We start from the raw sequence: 18,648 nt of genomic DNA, 5'->3' as shown, positions 1-18,648 counted from the left end.
AGTAGCTGCTGCTGCTATCCAGGTGTTTCATGGAGTAGCTGCTGCTACCCAGGTGTTTCATACAGTAGCTGCTGCTGCTACCCAGGTATTTCATACAGTAGCTGCTGCTACCCAGGTGTTTCATGGAGTAGCTGCTGCTGCTACCCAGGTGTTTCATGGAGTAGCTGCTGCTACCCAGGTGTTTCATGGAGTAGCTGCTGTCCTTTTCTTTTAATGTAGTCATCTACATAAGTCTTGAATACCATTATAAAGGTGTACTGTCGGTACTTAAACTTGATTAACTTTTATGTCAGAATAATTGAAGAAAGTATGGTTTGTTTTATCCAACCATGACTTGTGTTAAAACCAAGACCATACAGATTCATCGAGCAGGGATGTAACAAGAGAGTGCTACTACACCTCCTCGATATTTCCTTTATCAGCACAAATCCAACAACTGTCTGTTCACAAAATTTTATCACTCTTCTAGGAAATTTTGGGAGAAAAATAAATCATTTCTTGTGGTGATGAATTTTTGGGCAAACAAGAAAATGCCAAGAGAAATTCATCAAAATGTCTGGCAAAAGGAGGTAAAATTCCTGATTGGATCACTTGAATATACTATGTAAATAAAGCAAAAAGATAAAAACTGTGTGTTCTTAACATGATAACACTCATTTTGGCAGTAAAATTCAGTCATGCCACCCCCCCCCCCAAATATTGAGGCTTTGCTATGGTGATTCCTTATTATCAAGACAAACGTTAACATTAGGGGTGTTTTAAATCATTTGGTAAATTATGAAACACTGTTTTTAAGTTTACTTCCTGTCAACCTTTTGTGTACAGCCATAAAAAAACTGAAGAACTTATGGAGCTCTATTCAGGGTTAGGCTGATGAAGGTTTTTTTTTATCATTTTACAGTATCACTGGAATATCTTTAGTATTTATAATGGTTAAGATTAACTTAAACGTTATAGGTCAGAAGTTGTGAGGACCAAAAGATATATATAAATAAACTTTAAATTAACAATTCTTGGGACAACTTGTATATCTTTTTCGTAGATACCTTTAGATACAAAATAATGAATATTTATTCTTGACAAATAACTGATGCAATGGTTCCGAAATCATTGGGTACAGTGTGTACGTATGTGAAAAAAATACCAAACTCTTGATTTAATGTAGTGTTTTTTATAAGGTAGATGAAGTAAGGTCATGTTTAGCGTATCAAACCTGAGGGCAAGTGAGTTGAGGGTGGAACTGAATATGGTAGTAATGCTTTAAACGGCAATACAGTGTAGTATATGTTGTTAACAGAAGTTGTGTTTATCAACCAATATTGACTTCTAAACACTTGAAACTGTAAAAACAAGTTTTAAACAAACATTTGCTATCGATGTCTTGTAAACTTTTAAAAATGGGTTTAAAGCAGATCTACACAGTGGTCAAACTGTGATTTTGAAAGAGGTGGAAGTCTGTTTTGTGGTAGCAGCATGGATCACAGTGTGGTCCATTCAGGAGAAGAGCATGAATCCTGAAGAGGCACAATGCCATTCCAGACTTTTTTCACCCCATTTTAACCCCTGGATCTATGTAAGGAAAGCAGAACTAGTAAGATTCAAGAGAGGGTTAGATCGAGCTTTTTGAACCCCTGGATCTATGTAAGGAAAGCAGAACTGGTAACATTCAAGAGAGGGTTAGATCGAGCTTTTTCACCCCATTTTCTACAGATCTGAGAGTATTTCCAAACTATTTGGTAAAAGCCAGCAACACACACACACACTGGTTGGAAATAATCAAAGTAATATAACTGATGAATGAAATAAAAAATAACCATTGGTTTGTAGTAATCTTATTTAAAAAGATAAAATTAATTTATAGGAATTTTTGAATATTTTCATTATTTTTGTTACTTTCCTTTTGTAAATATATGATGATCTGAATAAAAAATGCTGTAAAACAAAGAAATGAACAGACTGTTATTATTTATGTTCCTAAAACTAAAGAATGTGTTAATTAATTAGAGTACCATTATTCTGTCTATCTGTTGTATGATTTAAATGTTCTTTTTATTTATTATTTTGAATCTTCATAAAGATTAGTTTTTGGCAATACTGTTGTTAATATCCTACTACTGACTTCACATCTAGACAAGTTTATCCCAGATCTCGGGTTCCTCTAAAGTTACACTGCTGGAACCAATTAATGGATCCTCATTGGTCATAAGTCATTTTAGTTTTTTTTTACCTAGACAGTAACATGTAACAGTTTATCCCAGATGTCGGGTTCCTCTAAAGTTACACTGCTGGAACCAATTAATGGATTCTCATAGGTCATAAGTCATTTTAGTTTTTTTTACCTAGTCAGTAACATGTAACAGTTTATCTCAGATCTCGGGTTTCTCTAAAGTTACACTGCTGGAACCGTTTACTGGATTCACATTGGTCATAAGTCATTTTAGTTTTTTTTACCTTAGACAGTAACATATAACAGTTTATCCCAGATGTCGGGTTCCTCTAAAGTTACACTGCTGGAACCGTTTACTGGATTCTCATTGGTCATGTCATTTTATGAAGGATTGTGGAAAGTTTTTCTTGTACTGATGTTACGGTTTTAAAGGTACATTTAATCCACGGCAGTACTTGTAGCTAACAACTATTTCTTTAATATCACTTTCATTAACAAATTGGTTAGAAAGTTTACAATAAATAACCAGATTTGTTGTTATAATTTTATCATTACAAACTTAGTATATGGACCAACATCTGTTAAGCTGGCTGAACCTCGTGAGATGTTATTGAGTTTAAGATTTAAAATATCATTAACAGAGGAGTACCCAAATAATTAAACACTCTAATCTTTATCAGTAAGAACGTAAAAAAGTATCTTTCATTTTTAATTTATTTGATTAGTTATAAGTATAATATTATATTCATTACTAGGTTGATCTTTAGATAAAAACAAGTTACCTACTTAATAGTAAAACTATAGTTAATGTAATTATTTAACTTCTATTTTCAACACACAATAACAACAACCATCAGTAGTACCAAATGAACAACAAAAGTAAAGCTAGTCATGTCGTACATCAGTGACAATATAAGTAATAAAACAATTAACACTTCTAATCAGACTTATTCGGGCACTGAAAAAACAGTGAAGAAACTCCTGTTTTGGCAGAGTTAACGGAAGTGTAGAAAAATGTACAGCCTAAAACAATCATGCGGAGAGCCGTAGTACATCAGTGAAACAGGGCGACCCCTACATAACTGTGTCAGTGAACATATGAACGCCTAGAAAAACATGGAACCAACAAAAAAACGCTCCAGCTTATCGTTATTTAAATAACCACGATCCTTTACCAAAAGACCGGTGTAATCTTCATCAGGTACAAATAACTTAAACTTAATACAGACAAGGGTTATGTATATATAATGACCCTTCCTCCATTAAAATATGAAAATCTCAGCTTTCCTATGCTATTTTATATGTCAGAGTACAAAATATATAACTAGGCATTATTATTATTTGTTATGTATTTAACTTGTAACATTTATAACAATACTTTTTAATATAAAAAATATTATTTAATTTCTCTAGTGTCGGTTACGGTTTATGTTTTAGTGGAAAGCTCTTGCAGAAACTGTAAAGCGAAACGTCGAATGTCAACTATTTGGTGTTATAAGGTCGTTTATTTCTAGTATTAAAGTATAAAAAAATAGGCTTATATTTTAAACAATACTTAGTTTAAAATGAGAATTTACGACAAGCTCGCATGTTTAATTCATACTAAAATTAGAACCTGATAACGGTGTACGACTGAAAGATTGGAAAATATATTGTTTATCTCCATTGTAGACAAAGACTACATTTCCGTGTTCGAGTATTAGTTTTATTCCAATTCTTATCCGTCTTATATTCTTCAAAGTTACGATTTAAACGCCAAAAGCTAACAAAACATTAGAACAAATAGGCCCCAAAATTGTTAACAATAAATTACATAAAATGCACATATTTTATTCTTTTTTCACATTCGTTTTAATTTTTCTATTTCGGATTTAATGGTTTGGTTTGAATTTTGTGCAAAGCTACACGAGAGCTATCTGTGCTAGCCGTCCATAATTTAGCAGTGTAAGACTAGAGGGAAGGCAGCTAGTCATCACCACCCACCACTAACTCTTGGGCTACTCTTTTACCAACGAATAGTGGGATTGATTGTCACATTATAACGAGCATGTTTGGTGGGACAGGGATTCGAACCCGCAGCCCTCAGATTGCGAGTCGAGCGCCTTAACCACCTGGATATGCCGGGCATTTGGGATTTAAAATCAGAGGCGTTTAGAAATAGCTTTCAGATCCATCTTTTGTCTCCCACAAGTCACAACTGTAATTTTGAATCCAAAATGGACAAATGAAGAGGAATATGGCAACCAAAAAAAAAAAAAACATCTACAGTTTACACGTGTTTTATAGTCTTATTTTTATCGTCATAACACTTGTATCTATTAAGCCTAAATAACATTGGTCAAAACGTCGATTTTAAACCATATTTTACCAATTATATTTGAACCTTTTCAGTTTTCCATCTGCAACAAATAACGGTTAGCATAAAACACATTCTTGTGCTAACAATGGAATTGATGTTACTTTATTGTAAAAAGCGTTGTTACTAAGGCTCTCGGTGAAGGTGGCGCATCTAAACTGTATCCATTCTAAAATGGCTAACTCAGTAAAGAATATAAGCCCTAAAAATTCTAAGGTAAAAATGATTTACAACTTTATATAAAAAGAAATATTTTTAGATTTACTGCTATATTGAAACATATATATATACGTAGATTTACAAGTCTTTTAGGAATTTCATAAAGCATCATAAGTAGTATACAACTTTTAACAGTTATTATCATAATAATATAGTATCTTCTCTCATTACTTAAGATGGATATTGTTATTTTGCAGAGTTTCGGCCACAGACACTTTTCAGGCACAAGATGTTTGTTTTTTATGTCAAGAGTGATAAACTCCTTGTATTTATTATTCTTTACAAAGACAGAATTCTTAGTCTTAGAAAAATACTGCCGTCTGTCAACGATCTCATTGTAATATGTAGGGCTGTCAACGTTTAGGAATATGTTTGAGACTTTTGAAAAAGTAAGATTTTCGCTCGCGGTTAAGTACTGCGAGCGTGGAAGGTAAGGGATTTTTGGGGTATGCTTCTCCAGAAATTTTTTTATTGAACGAAGCAAAATGGTGTAGTCTTGTGCATTTCCTGGATCAATGTGATGCTGAATTTGACCACAATGCGTTATAGAAATCTGCTCATTTGACCAAAACGTGAAATTTTTTATTAATGCGTGTGAACGTGAGAAAAGGCCCAGATGCGTGAATGTTAGTAGCTCTGTCATTGGTTGAACTGAAGCAACATATTTTCGGGCATTAGATAAAGTATCAAATTTAAGTTTCATAAATGTTTTTGTACACGAAATGAAACTGTAGATATAATTGTCAGGATCTCAAAAAAATATCACATTTTGTGTATAGTAAATAATGTCGCAGACTCGGGATAGTAAAAAACACAAGATAGTACGAAATTAAAAAATTAGACTACTACTTATTAAACAGTGTATGATGTTGCCAATAGAGCATTAACATTTGTAATAAATGACAGAAATACTTCTGGATTTTTGTCTTGAAGTTGGTTGATAAAAGTCATAAGTTAAGGCACACTTAAGTAGCGTGAACTTCAACTACCGATGCATATATGTATCTAGTTCGAGTCAAGCAAGTTGAAATTTTATAGTTTCGTTTTGAGTTTACTTACTGATTGATAATGATCGCACCAGTGATTGAAACGTGTAGCTGTTCTAAAAACTAGTCTTACTTACTGTAAAAGCTATAAATTGTAATACAAGTTGAAATTATGCTTACAGTAATATAATTGAGGTACCACTGTATCTATTTTAGATTGCAGTGTGTAAAATTGTAACTAACCGACGCGAACTGAAAATAAGATAGTTACTTGCCAGGTATTTTATGAGGGCAAAAAAACGCTCATAACGAAGTTGATCAGAAGGAGTATTTTTTTTTTTCCTCCTCTTTAGTGTTTACAATACAAGGAAAATAGCTCAGTAGTTTGCAAGGTAGGTGAATTTCTTATTAAAGTATCAGAATGTGAAGTAGGCCCTCATGATGATGCTGTAACATAGGCCTTATTTTACACAATCTAGGCTTAGTTAAGCCTTGTACCGTTCTAATTCAGCAATTGCTTAAACATATTATTATTAGATTATTTATGGATCCAATTCTGAAAGTTTTCGAGTTTTTCGGACTTTATATGAATATTGCAATATCTACATCAGACGTGAACTCGTGAAAATATTTATGTCATTATATTTAAAGTTAACATCCTTTCTTTACAGGACGAATATGGAAATAGACGTTCCATCTCGTGATTTTAGACCTAATTCAGTAGCATAGCTAATACTCATATCTGTAAAAATCGTACCACTAGTACTAAGTTATAATTGCATGTAGTAAAATGAAATCACTGTAATAACACAACAATGAAATAGAAAATATCACAAGATAAAATATATTTGTTTCTGTTTCGGCGTTGTGTTTTTACAGTGATTTTATTTATCTCCTCAACGTTGTGCGGATTCATTTTATATGTAACATAACAAACAAATTATTATAATTTACAGTATTAAGTATCGCCTCTAAAACAATTCATGACTAACTTTATCCCTTGATTTACGTTTTTATAATCAACATTTATATCGAAATTAGAACATAGTTATGTTACGTCTCCGTTTGTTTATTAACTTTCCGTACCTTCGTTCCGACGAAACTTTAGCGACACAAATCCTTACTTAATAAAACTGGTTTATTCTTTCCGAATACAACTTTACGATACACTTATTTTCAACAGTCGGCCTATAACAAACGCTATATCAACGATCGTCAACAATACTTCTGACTGCAGTTCAATTACTCACTATCTACACACACATTATCCCCCGTCACGTTGTTACCCTCTTTTATATACCAGACTATCCTATATCTAGTAACTACTAGAGCATTCGCCAAGGTACAGGATAGTTCTAGAAAATATGTGGCGCCACACCAGTCACGTGACCTCGATGACGCAACAGTTACCTTTCACTTTAATATACCCACCAGTCTGCGCACTTACAACGCTAGAAACCGGCTTTCGATACCTGTGGGGGGCAGAACACAGATAGCCCTGTATGTAGTTTTGTGCTTAACTGTAAACAAACAAACACTTCAAGATAAGCTCTGTACGTGAGTCAGTACTAAGATCTGATTTTAAACTATAAACAAACAAACAATTCAACATAATCTCTGTACGTGAGTCAGTACTAAGATCTGATTTTAAACTATAAACAGAGAAACACTTCAAGATAAGCTCTATACGTGAGTCAGTACTAAGATCTGATTTTAAACTATAAACAGAGAAACACTTCAAGATAAGCTCTATACGTGAGTCAGTACTAAGATCTGATTTTAAACTATAAACAGAGAAACACTTCAAGATAAGCTCTGTACGTGAGTCGGTACTAAGATCTGATTTTAAAACAATTTTTAACCTCTTGATGCTTGATACGAACCATGAATTCCCTACTGAAAAAAATCTATAAAAAAAGGGGGAAACATAATCTTGGGAATTTAATTTCATCCCCAGGTAAAACAGTCAAGTTCGTCTAACTCTTGTGGTTACAGTTCAACGTCACCGAGTCGACGTTCGTCACTAAGTGAGTATTAATTCACGAGTGAAATGTAATGTTAAACGTGAAAAAAAGTATCAATTAACACTTTCAATATACAGGATATTCATTCTGTTATGGCAATATATTTTTGATGACCATAATGGTATTTTTGGCTTGTAATCCTAGACTTGGTTTTTTAAATTTTAATCTAACTTATACACTTCCAATACTCTTTCCAGTTCAGCATTACTTAATAACATTTTAAAATGTAAATTACTTTAATGGGTGAAAGAAAAAATATTCAAAATTATAAGCGATACGGGATTAATTTCTATCGAAAAAAAAGGGGGGGAGCAGTTTGATTTTGATCGTAAAGATCACTATGGAAGTAAATATATTTATTTTACCTACCGTACTAAGTAAATAAATATTGAAGTAGTATCAGTATACATTAGGCACAACTTAATGCTGGTTTCATTTTTCTATTATTGTCGATTACTAGAAACATAACACCAACAACTTCATTTAGCGCATGGCGGGGTGTAGCCTAGTGGTTAGTATGCCTGGACTGTTAACCCGGGGTTCATTTTCCCGTCCCATTGCCGCACAACTGTGCTGTAAGAATGGCAGCCAAAACCCACTATTCGGTCTGCCCTCTACTATCAGTTCAAAATTAGGGATTATATGCTGATAAATCTGTTTGTTTTTTTTTCTCTCTCTCTCTCTCTATATATATATAATTTGTTCATAGACAACCTTATACAACTACATTATATCATTCCTATATAGCTCAATCAACCTCTCTGGATAACCCGATTGCCAGAAAGTTGTCAAATGCGGCTGTCGAGCCCCAGAGGCCAGAATGGTACCAAGATCTCGACCAACACCAGGTTAAGTATTGCAACTCCTGGGTTAGTTACTTATTTAGATACTGATATTTAGTTTATTTATATTCAAAAGTCTGTATAATATTCTGTTCGTATTTTCCCAATAGATGGCGCGCTTGTGGGAGTTGTTCAAACTCTTGAAAAAAAACACCATAAGCTCTATCGATGTGGATGAAATCGTCACATTGTTGCAAGACCTTGATCCCAACATTACTAGGTCTGAAGTTGAAATTGTTCTCAAAGAAGTTAAAGACAAAAGTGGAGTCATGGACTTTAACGAGTTCTTGTATGCATTATGTTCAACAGATCGCTATAAAGCAACTTTAGAGACGGGTAAGTATAGCTATTCGTATTATAACCATAATTTATTTAACTATTCTGTTTTGACTTTCTCGTTCTGATTATCGATACACGAATTACTCAACACAGTAGAAGTTATTGTGTTTGTTTCACTTATTGACTTAAGGCAGAATGATAATGAGGTGAAAAATGTTTTGATCAAATTATGTAAATTGCGTTATGCCTGATAATAATAACAGTAGAAATTACGTATTGCTAAATATAATATTTGTATAATATATATATATATATATACATTTCAACTCGATTTATTGAAATGTAGTATTAATATTATACATTTCTTTATCAATCTTCCCTCCCTCCCTTCGTTTCTTAGTATACCTTCCTCTTTTGGACCGTGACATTTTGTGGAAGGGTGGGGGGTATAAAATTCCTGGTTTGTCATGAGCAACTATTAGCAAGAGATTTAACGTAATCCTGTACGTAGTCTATGGTGCATACCTTCCGTAGTATTAGACTGTCGTACTTGAAAAGTTTTCATGGATAATATTCATATATATTTCCAGAAAAGTGCCGTCAGTCTTAACAAACAGTACTTTATTATTCATGTAGGCCTAAGTCGAAGATTTTAGTCGCCAGTCTTAACAAACAGTACGTTATTATTCATATAGGCCTAAGTTAAGACTGACGACTAAAATCTTCGACTCCTCGTGTACAAACGACAACGTACAGCCTCCAGAAATACCGGATCTACTAACAAGAGAAAAGTTAGGTATTAGTTAAAACACATTTTGATTTGAAATTATTTTGTTTATAAAGTTACATTTCAACTTTCAAGAACCCGAAAGTTTGGGAGGAAAACGTCCTCCTCTATTTCTCAAAGGTTTCAAAGTATCATGTCCTCATTTTTTAATTTGCCGACAGTGGCACGAGGGCATGTGCATACTGAGTAGCTATAGAAAAAAACAACTCGTTCTACCTTCGTTCATGTGCTAACTACCCTCGTCTATAGTATATAATATAAACACAGGAAGTTCGTAAGTTACATTTGATAATTCAATAACTTCTAAATGCACAATAAAAATAAATATATTTAATTTGATTTACTGTCGTTTTACTCTTCATTATAAAATAGCGAAAGCTTAAATCTTCGACTTAGGCCTACGTGAATAATAACGAACTGTTTGTTAAGACTGACGACTAAAATCTTCGACTTAGGCCTACATGAATAATAACGAAGACAAATGGTTTTATATTCTGCGATTGCCGAGTTCACTTTTCGCTTTTCTTTGGATGATATCGAACGTCACTACAAAAATAAAAATAAGTCTAAACCTCACGTATTAAAACATTATACCGTTTCTCAACGCCTCCAAGGTAAACAACAAATATCTTATTTCAAAAAATTAACCTATAAAGAGGTTTATTACTGTGTTTTATGTTATGAAATGTATAACTAATTACCTGGAATCCCATAATCAACCAAAAACTCGGATTTCAGAAAACAAAAATAAGAGCGTGGTACATCTTTAGAGATGTGTTAGTGCACGAAATATGGAGCTCGTGACGAGACGTATTTCCTGATTTAGTCATTGTTTGGTCTAAAGTTTAAATGAATTAAATCTGTATTCTCTGTCCTCGTTGAATACAGATGGTCGGTTACACCAAGTAAATCGGACAACAGACTACTGACAGACAGTTGAATTATCATTGAAGTTTACAAGGTTTCATAACTGGACATTATTTGGTTAAATTAAAAAGTGAAATTCACTTGGCTGGTGAACGAAACATTGATTTAATTAATTATTAAAAAAACATTGTTTCAAAGTTTTTTTCCACACTTGTAATATACAAACGGCAGTTTGTCTAACGCAAGAAACCGGGTTTCGATACTCGTGGTGTGCACACTATGGATATCCCATTGTGAAGCTTTGTGCTTAACTATAAACAAACTTGTAATATATAAATACATGTTTTACATTTATCCTTGTTATTATTACATTGTATTATTGTAACGTGTAGTATTAATCAAATTTTCTAGTATTAAGGTTTTGCATTAGTATTTAAACTTTTATTTTAGAACACGTTGTATTAAGACCTCTATTTCATATTTTCTTGTGTTACCAAAGTATAATTCTAAACGTGTATTCATCGTATTACTTCATGAGTTCAGAAAGAATTTAGTTACTTCTTGGTGTTATCATTTATTCCTGTAATTATTTTAAAACATTTTACTGTTTTTACGAGGTATATTCTAATAAACGACTAGTTGTCTCTGTAGTTTTTATCACCTCAAAATTAGAGACTGCAGATGTCTAGATTTGTGGGAATATTCAAACAAAAACCTTTTTTTTTCTTTTTATATAGCTCGAATATCAAAACATAATTTTATCTAATATATATTTCAAAAATATATATGTGTGTGTGTGTGTGGGGGGGGGGGGTTATTGAGAAAAACTGTGTGGGACACATCCTCGTGAAAATTATGGTTATGAATACAAAGCTTGTGTTTAGGGGGGAGGGAGATAAAATTCGTCGCATATTTAATAACGGTGACTTTACGGAAAGTATGAGGGATTATAACGCAAAAAATCAGGTTTCGATACCCATGGTGGGAAGAATACAGGTATAACATTAGGGAGATAAAGGTCACAGGTTATAAGAGTATAACATTTAAAACGTTTTAAATATTGAAAAGTGTGACAAGCTTCATCCACCTACAGTATTTGGATACGTTTTTTTTTTTTTAACTGTTAGCTTCATTAGTCCTTCAGTAGCTCGGCGGTAAGTCTGAGGACTCGCACCCATAAAATACGGGTTTTGATACCCATGATTGGCACAGCATAGAGACCCCATTGTGTAGATTTGTGCTTAACAACAGACAATCTCTTTATTAGGTTCGTGTTACAAAACGATATTATGATAGTTTGGTTCTAATGGGATTATTCGTTGGTAAAAGAGTAGCCCAAGAGTTGGCGGTGGGTGATGATGATTAGCTGCCTTTCTTCTAGTCTTTCACTGCTAAATTAGGGACGGTTAGCGCAGATAGTCCTCGTGTAGCTTTGCGCGAAATTCAAAAACAAACAAACTGTTTATAACCTGGAAAATATGTTGTAAAAATACTTTTCATATAAATGTTTTAAATTATACAGAGTTTAAAATAATATTAGTGCCCACATTCTAAAAATAATAGCAGTAATAATATTACAGATTACAATTTTAATAAGGATTAGTTAAATAATTAAGAAATAGACAAGAAATCTTAATTGTTTCGAATACAGATACCAGAGTATGTTTGATTCGTAAAAATAGCTTAGTGTCTTTTATCTTTACACCTGTCTTATAAAATACAACTTCGACATAAATAGTCGATAAAACATAACGTTTAGGTACAACAAGGGACCTATTGGTCCATCTCTGCTGTACCAACCTCTAAACTAAACTAAAACTATTAAATAAATCAGTTTAAAAAATTTTATTCAGCCCTGATCATTCATAAAATTATCAAAATTTCTCATGAACTCAAATTTACTGCCTACACAACATCCCAAAACGACCCTTTCCAGAGGCCTAATTGTAAAAGGCCTGCTCATGATTTTTACACTTACTCAAAATATTTTTTAATCTTGTGTTCTGTAGAATAGGTTATATGCAAATACTAAGTACAGACGATATATTTATTTTAAAATTAACACAATATTCTGCCAAATGTTTAGGGCTGTCAGATAAACAACTTGGAAAAATTTACTGTAAAACAAGAAACCTGTCTAAGAAATACAAACACACAAAATCTCCTTACGCTCAACCTCTACCGTTTATTTCGGGCATGAATAAAAGCCCGCGAAAAATATCCCCAAAGAAATGCAATAAAAAGAAAATGGGAAAGGAAAAAAAATCCGAAGTAAGAAAATTTCAACCAAAAAAAGAAAAAGTTGAAATTAAAGAAAAGGAAGAAGGACAAAAGGTGGGCTAAAGGTTACGTAAGTTTATCAAAACTTGAAAAAAATAAGTCGTACAAAACAGCATACGTTTTATTTCCAGTGTGTATGTATGTATGTGTTTATAATCACACTGCAGCTGCGTTCCGTGTCTAATTATTTCTTAAACCGTTTCTTTGTTTTTTTTAAACTTCTAATCTATTTCTTTACCTGCTCATAAATCTTTGTTTCTTAATTGTACAGTTATTATATTTACTTACCATACAGTCTTTCATTAAGACGATGGAAGACAGCGGAAGTGTTCTGGCAAAACTACCCGATCTTCTTCTAGTTTCAAAACTTATTAAAAAAAGGGGTAAGTAGAGTGTAGTCGAAACACTTTTGATGTTTAAACAAATAAGCAATAAATCTGGACTATTAGATCTTTTAAAAAATGTACAAAAATATTCGTGTTAGGCTTAAACGTGTTTAGGTAACTAACAGATTCATCCTTTTTAAAGAATAGGCTTAACTGATGTTACACTAGATTGTCGGTAACGGATAGAGAATGCATCCGTGTGTTACACTAGATAAATCCTACCACAGTCATAGTTAGACAACAGTTACTTGTAACATCAACACTAAAACGATATTCGTGTAGCTGTATTTTAGAATCTATCTTTTTTTTTTTCTTACTTGGCGGGAATTATTTTAACGTTTTCCCGATCGATAATGAGGTGTTCTTTTTCCTCGGAGGTTAATAGCGTATTCTTTTTCCTCAGTGGTTTATAGCGTTTTCTTTTCTTCAGTAAACACCATCTGAGGTAAATAGCGTGTTATTTTTTTTTAGTGAACCTCACTATGATGTTAATAGCGTGTTATTTCCTTTTAGTGGACCTCACTATGAGGTTAACCGTATGTTATTTTACCTCGGCGAACTTCACTTTCCATTTTTGATCTTCAAGTTCGTTTCTTGATAACAGTTCTTTACGTTTTTATCCGTTGTTCTACTATTTGGTTGTACCATCGTGGTTGTACGATAGACGAGAAGAATTATATGATACGAACGTTTACAACTAGATGGCGCCACATTAATGTCAGAAGGAAAAGCACTCGTATATGCAAAAATAATCACAGAAATTAAGTACTTGACTAGAAACACTGATAAATTATTAACTCATTTAAAAAAAAAACTTTGACATTAGACATGCATTTGTTTTCTGAAATAAAACATCCGATATGTAGGTAAATGAAACGTTTATAATTGATTGTCTTTAAGTAAGTTCCAGTAAACAAACGTAGGATTTTTATCGCTTGACAATAGTACGAAAGCAAGGTGGAACGAAAAGTTAAATTAAGAAAACTTTTAGATACCGGTAACCAATCATCATTATCATATGTTGCATCTAAATCGTATAGAAGGCATTGTTTTGGATTGTTTAGCTGTTGTTATTTGACTTTAAATGATGTATTTGGAACTTTTTAAAATTTAATTTTCAGAGTATCAACTTCAAGCAAAATCTACCAAAGGTAATAATCGGAGTCAGTTTAAACCACTTTCAAATTATTCTTCGTTACGGACTTCTTACAAGGTTGAACGAGGGTGGGTCCCCTTGCCTTTTCTAAAATGTGACAGAATGGAGTTGAAAGAAACTCATCAGGACCGATTTATAATCAGTGACTTTCCAGACACGAAAAATAAGGTGAAGCACGTGTGAATCTCTGCCATCTGGTGATAAAAACGTTCAAAATTGGCGTCTTTAATTTAAAAAATATTCACCCGAGTTCATTCGTTTCTCGACGTAATTTTTATTATTTGCCCGAATTTAATCGCACGTTATCATAGATTACAATAAGTTATCAAAATTAACACGTTAATGTGTTTGTTGAGCATTTATTATTATTATTTTCCTCGTACAAGAAATATTATGTTTTTCAGATCAACAAAATCTTGGAGAATTACTACGCAAACATCCAAAAAGGCTTAGTGGAACGGTCGAAAATGCATTGGAAAATGTTAGGTGATGTTTTCTCAACCAAGCGACAGAAAAAGAATTTCAGAAAGGTAAAAAAATTACTTAAACTAAAACTTATTATATAATTTTAAGAATTACACGAGTGTTTTTAGTTTTCGACTATACCGTGTGAAATCGCTTCATTATTTGACGCTTCTTGTTGACTAGAAGTTACCGATAGTAAGTTACTTCAATGACTTTTTTAAAACACATTTTTTGAAACTATTTATTCACAAAGTTATTTATGTGTCCGTGTGAATTTGTTGGTTACAGGGACCCTTATAACATACAAGTTACACAACAAAATGTAAAGAAAAATACCGCCAATATAGCAATTAATTCTACTGATTACCGCTAGGAGACCACTTTGTATTTTACATAGAAAATAAGTGATTTTACGAAATATTTTGATCAGTTTTATTATAATAACGGGCAGAACAACGTAAAATCACTCAATAAGGAGAAGAACTATGATCTTTCAAGGTTACCAGTCCCAAAACGAAGGACAGAAATTTGTAAGATCATGGTACACTGTTCTAGCATCACCGAATTTTTTTTAAACGTTTTATGGGGTTAATAGTGTAGTGAGCAACGTAAGTCGCTAAGTGTTTCTATGCATAAAAACTTTGGGCCCAGCCTGGCCAGGTGGTTAGGGCGCTCGACTCGCAATCCGTGGGTCGCGGGTTCGAATCTCTGTCACACTAAACATGCTCGCCCTATCAGCCGTGTGGGCATTATAATGTGACGGTCAATCCCACTATTCGTTGGTAAAAGAGTAGCCCAAGAGTTGGCGGTGGGTGGTGATGACTAGCTGCCCTTCCCTCTAGTCTTACACTGCCAAATTAGGGATGGCTAGCGCAGATAACCCTCGTGTAGCTTTGCGCGAAATCCGTAACAAACAAACAAACATAAACTTTTCAAGAACTTTTGAACACCTATGAGATAATGTCTACACTACACATTATTATTATTGCCACAAAAATTCATTGCGTTATATTGGAAATTCTTCGAAACTCCCCGATAGAGGATAGTGGTGTAAAACTATTTAGCAGTGTTGCGGATTATATCAAACTTATAAAGCCCAGTAACATCGCATTAATTTCATGAAGTTATATTGGGATACAGACAATAATAAGTGCTACGTCAAGAGTCTTTAAAAGACACTAAATATAGCAAAATGTAACTTTTTTTTTTTTTATTCCATTCGTTTTTTTTCTGGCAGGTCTTTCGGGCTTATTCTCCTATGCAGAGAGAAGAGACACTTGTCGTATCCCCTTGGATCCCAAAAACAATGCGTACCCCCTCCGTGTTGACAAAAAGAGTTCCATTTACTTAAGTAAGAAAGAAAAAAAAGTTTTCCAGCAAAATGTTGGAAAACGAGCCACGTTGTAATGGTAATAATTAAGTATGTACCCATAAATTAATAATTTTACAATATTCTGTTCGTAATGAAAGACACCGTATAACAATTTTAGTAAAAGAAATGTGAATTTTAGAAACTTACTAAATTGTTTTTATTAGCACCTGTTTTAAATTAAAATGGTACATTGGTAAGGAAAAAAAAAACGTACAAATAATTAACAAAGCAAGTATTTAATTATTAAAAATTGACCTGATTTGTACTTCTACTGTATAAACAGTTGGTAGCAGAAGATTTTTAAATTGTTTATTACCAAGAAAACCTGTCAACACTAACTGAACGATTTGCTAGATATATGATACGAAAACAAAAGTTGACACATTGATAATAAACGGAGTATGATCTGGTGAAGGAACTAGGCCTAGGCGATTAGTGGTATTTTATAATCTATTAAAATAACAGCAGTAAGGAAAAAAAAATGTTGGTATTGGGCGCTACCTGTCTGTTGCTTTCCCGCTAATCTTCAGTTTAAAATTAGTGGCGGATAGGCCTCGGTAGCTTTGCCATAACAAAGACGGTTCTCTTGTTTTAACGATATTTTAGGCTCTAACCCGGTAAAATTTCATGAGGTTAGGGTAGCTTAGGAGATTTTGTGACAATTGAAGGTACGTTAGGTTGTATGCGTTAACTTTCCATGGCAAAACCAACTTATAATACAATAAATAAAATAAACAAAAACAATAATAACAGCCGAATTTACCAGTATAATGTAACAATGTTAAATGAAATAAGAAAATAATATGCTGAACTGAATCTAAAACTTACCACCAGTCTTAATATATTCACCTCTTCCCTTATTCGTGAGGTGACTATGAGCTCCTAGAAATATTGAAGTTTTATAGAAATAATACATTGTATGTACAAATACATGAGGTATAACACGACAAAGTCAATATAAAAACTAGCTGAACTACTGTTGTAATGTTAAACTTATATTAACTGTATACAACTAATGGTTGTTATAAACAATGGTGGTCAATACACTAAAAATGTTTAATTTTACTTCATTCAATATTGCAAGTAATCAAAGTGTTGATGTCGAAGTTTTTTAATAGACTGTGATAACCTTCCAAAACTTCTAAACCCATAGTCTGTAGCAAGAACTGAGTGAATTTTATTTGTTTCATAATGAGAAACCTCAATCATGAAAAATATAAGTTAGTTAATAAGCTCTAAAATATGATTGTATCTACCAAGCTACTAGTAAACATCTTGTTTGGAGTACTTGTACTTGGGAATGATAAGTGCAATTAATGATATCTAAACATAGATAGTTTAATTTTTGTAGTGGAAGAGCTTTTTTTTTATAGGTGACCTCTGGTGGCTAAATTTGTAAAACTGTCCAGAAAACTTGATAATTTGGTATTAGAATATTGTCAATACATCTATAAGCGGGGCAGGTGTGAAAAGCTTTAGTGTGTCCTACAAGTGGGGCAGGTGTGGAAAGCTTTCGTGTGTCCTACAAGTGGGGCTGGTGTGGAAAGCTTTAGTAAGGCCACGCCCCAAGAAACAACAGTACAGTCTTCAAGAAACTATCTTTCCTTCATCTTATTTCCTCACAACTTCTCCTAATCTCATATAATAATATTAAAATTCCTTTCACTCACGATAATCGAAAATTTTCAAAGTTAGACACCACTTAATATTAAATCACGTAGTGGGGTGAAGAGAAACAGAAGTTTCTGACCGCCTTCGTGGAACGAAATACGTTTTAACCTAAACTCCCACAGTGTTTAGATGAAAGCTTTACTATATCCTGTCTTAGCAGGGTTTGTAATGTATAAAAATTTTACTCTCAATAAATATAAGTTTGTGGACTGAAGGTTATCATCTGTTGGAATTCCCTGTTTTTGTTTGACGATGTGTTACCAAGTTAATATGAAACATTGGTAATTTTTGTCAGTGATATTTTCATAGAAAGTTATTTACCAGAATTATTAAATGACCTTAAAACCGTTGGTGAAAGACTTTAATTTTATCATTAAAAAGACTCTTGTGTAGATTACGGAAATCAACTGTTTCTAGTGAAACGTACAAGTTTGTTCAATCCAAATTTACTGTGTGTATCTGAACACAATGTGGTAAGGTTTTAGTGAAACGTATACAAGTTTGTTCAATCCAAATTTACCGTGTGTATCTGAACACAATGTGGTTAGGTTTTAGTGAAACGTACAAGTTTGTTCAATCCAAATTTACTGTGTGTATCTGAACACAATGTGGTAAGGTTTTAGTGAAACGTACAAGTTTGTTCAATCCAAATTTACTGTGTGTATCTGAACACAATGTGGTAAGGTTTTAGTGAAACGTACAAGTTTGTTCAATCCAAATTTACTGTGTGTATCTGAACACAATGTGGTAAGGTTTTAGTGAAACATACAAGTTTGTTCAATCCAAATTTA

This window comes from Limulus polyphemus, unplaced genomic scaffold (assembly GCF_000517525.1).
Source record: "Limulus polyphemus unplaced genomic scaffold, Limulus_polyphemus-2.1.2 Scaffold3980, whole genome shotgun sequence".
Taxonomy (NCBI): domain Eukaryota; kingdom Metazoa; phylum Arthropoda; class Merostomata; order Xiphosura; family Limulidae; genus Limulus; species Limulus polyphemus.
Note: the sequence above shows the minus strand (reverse complement) of the source record.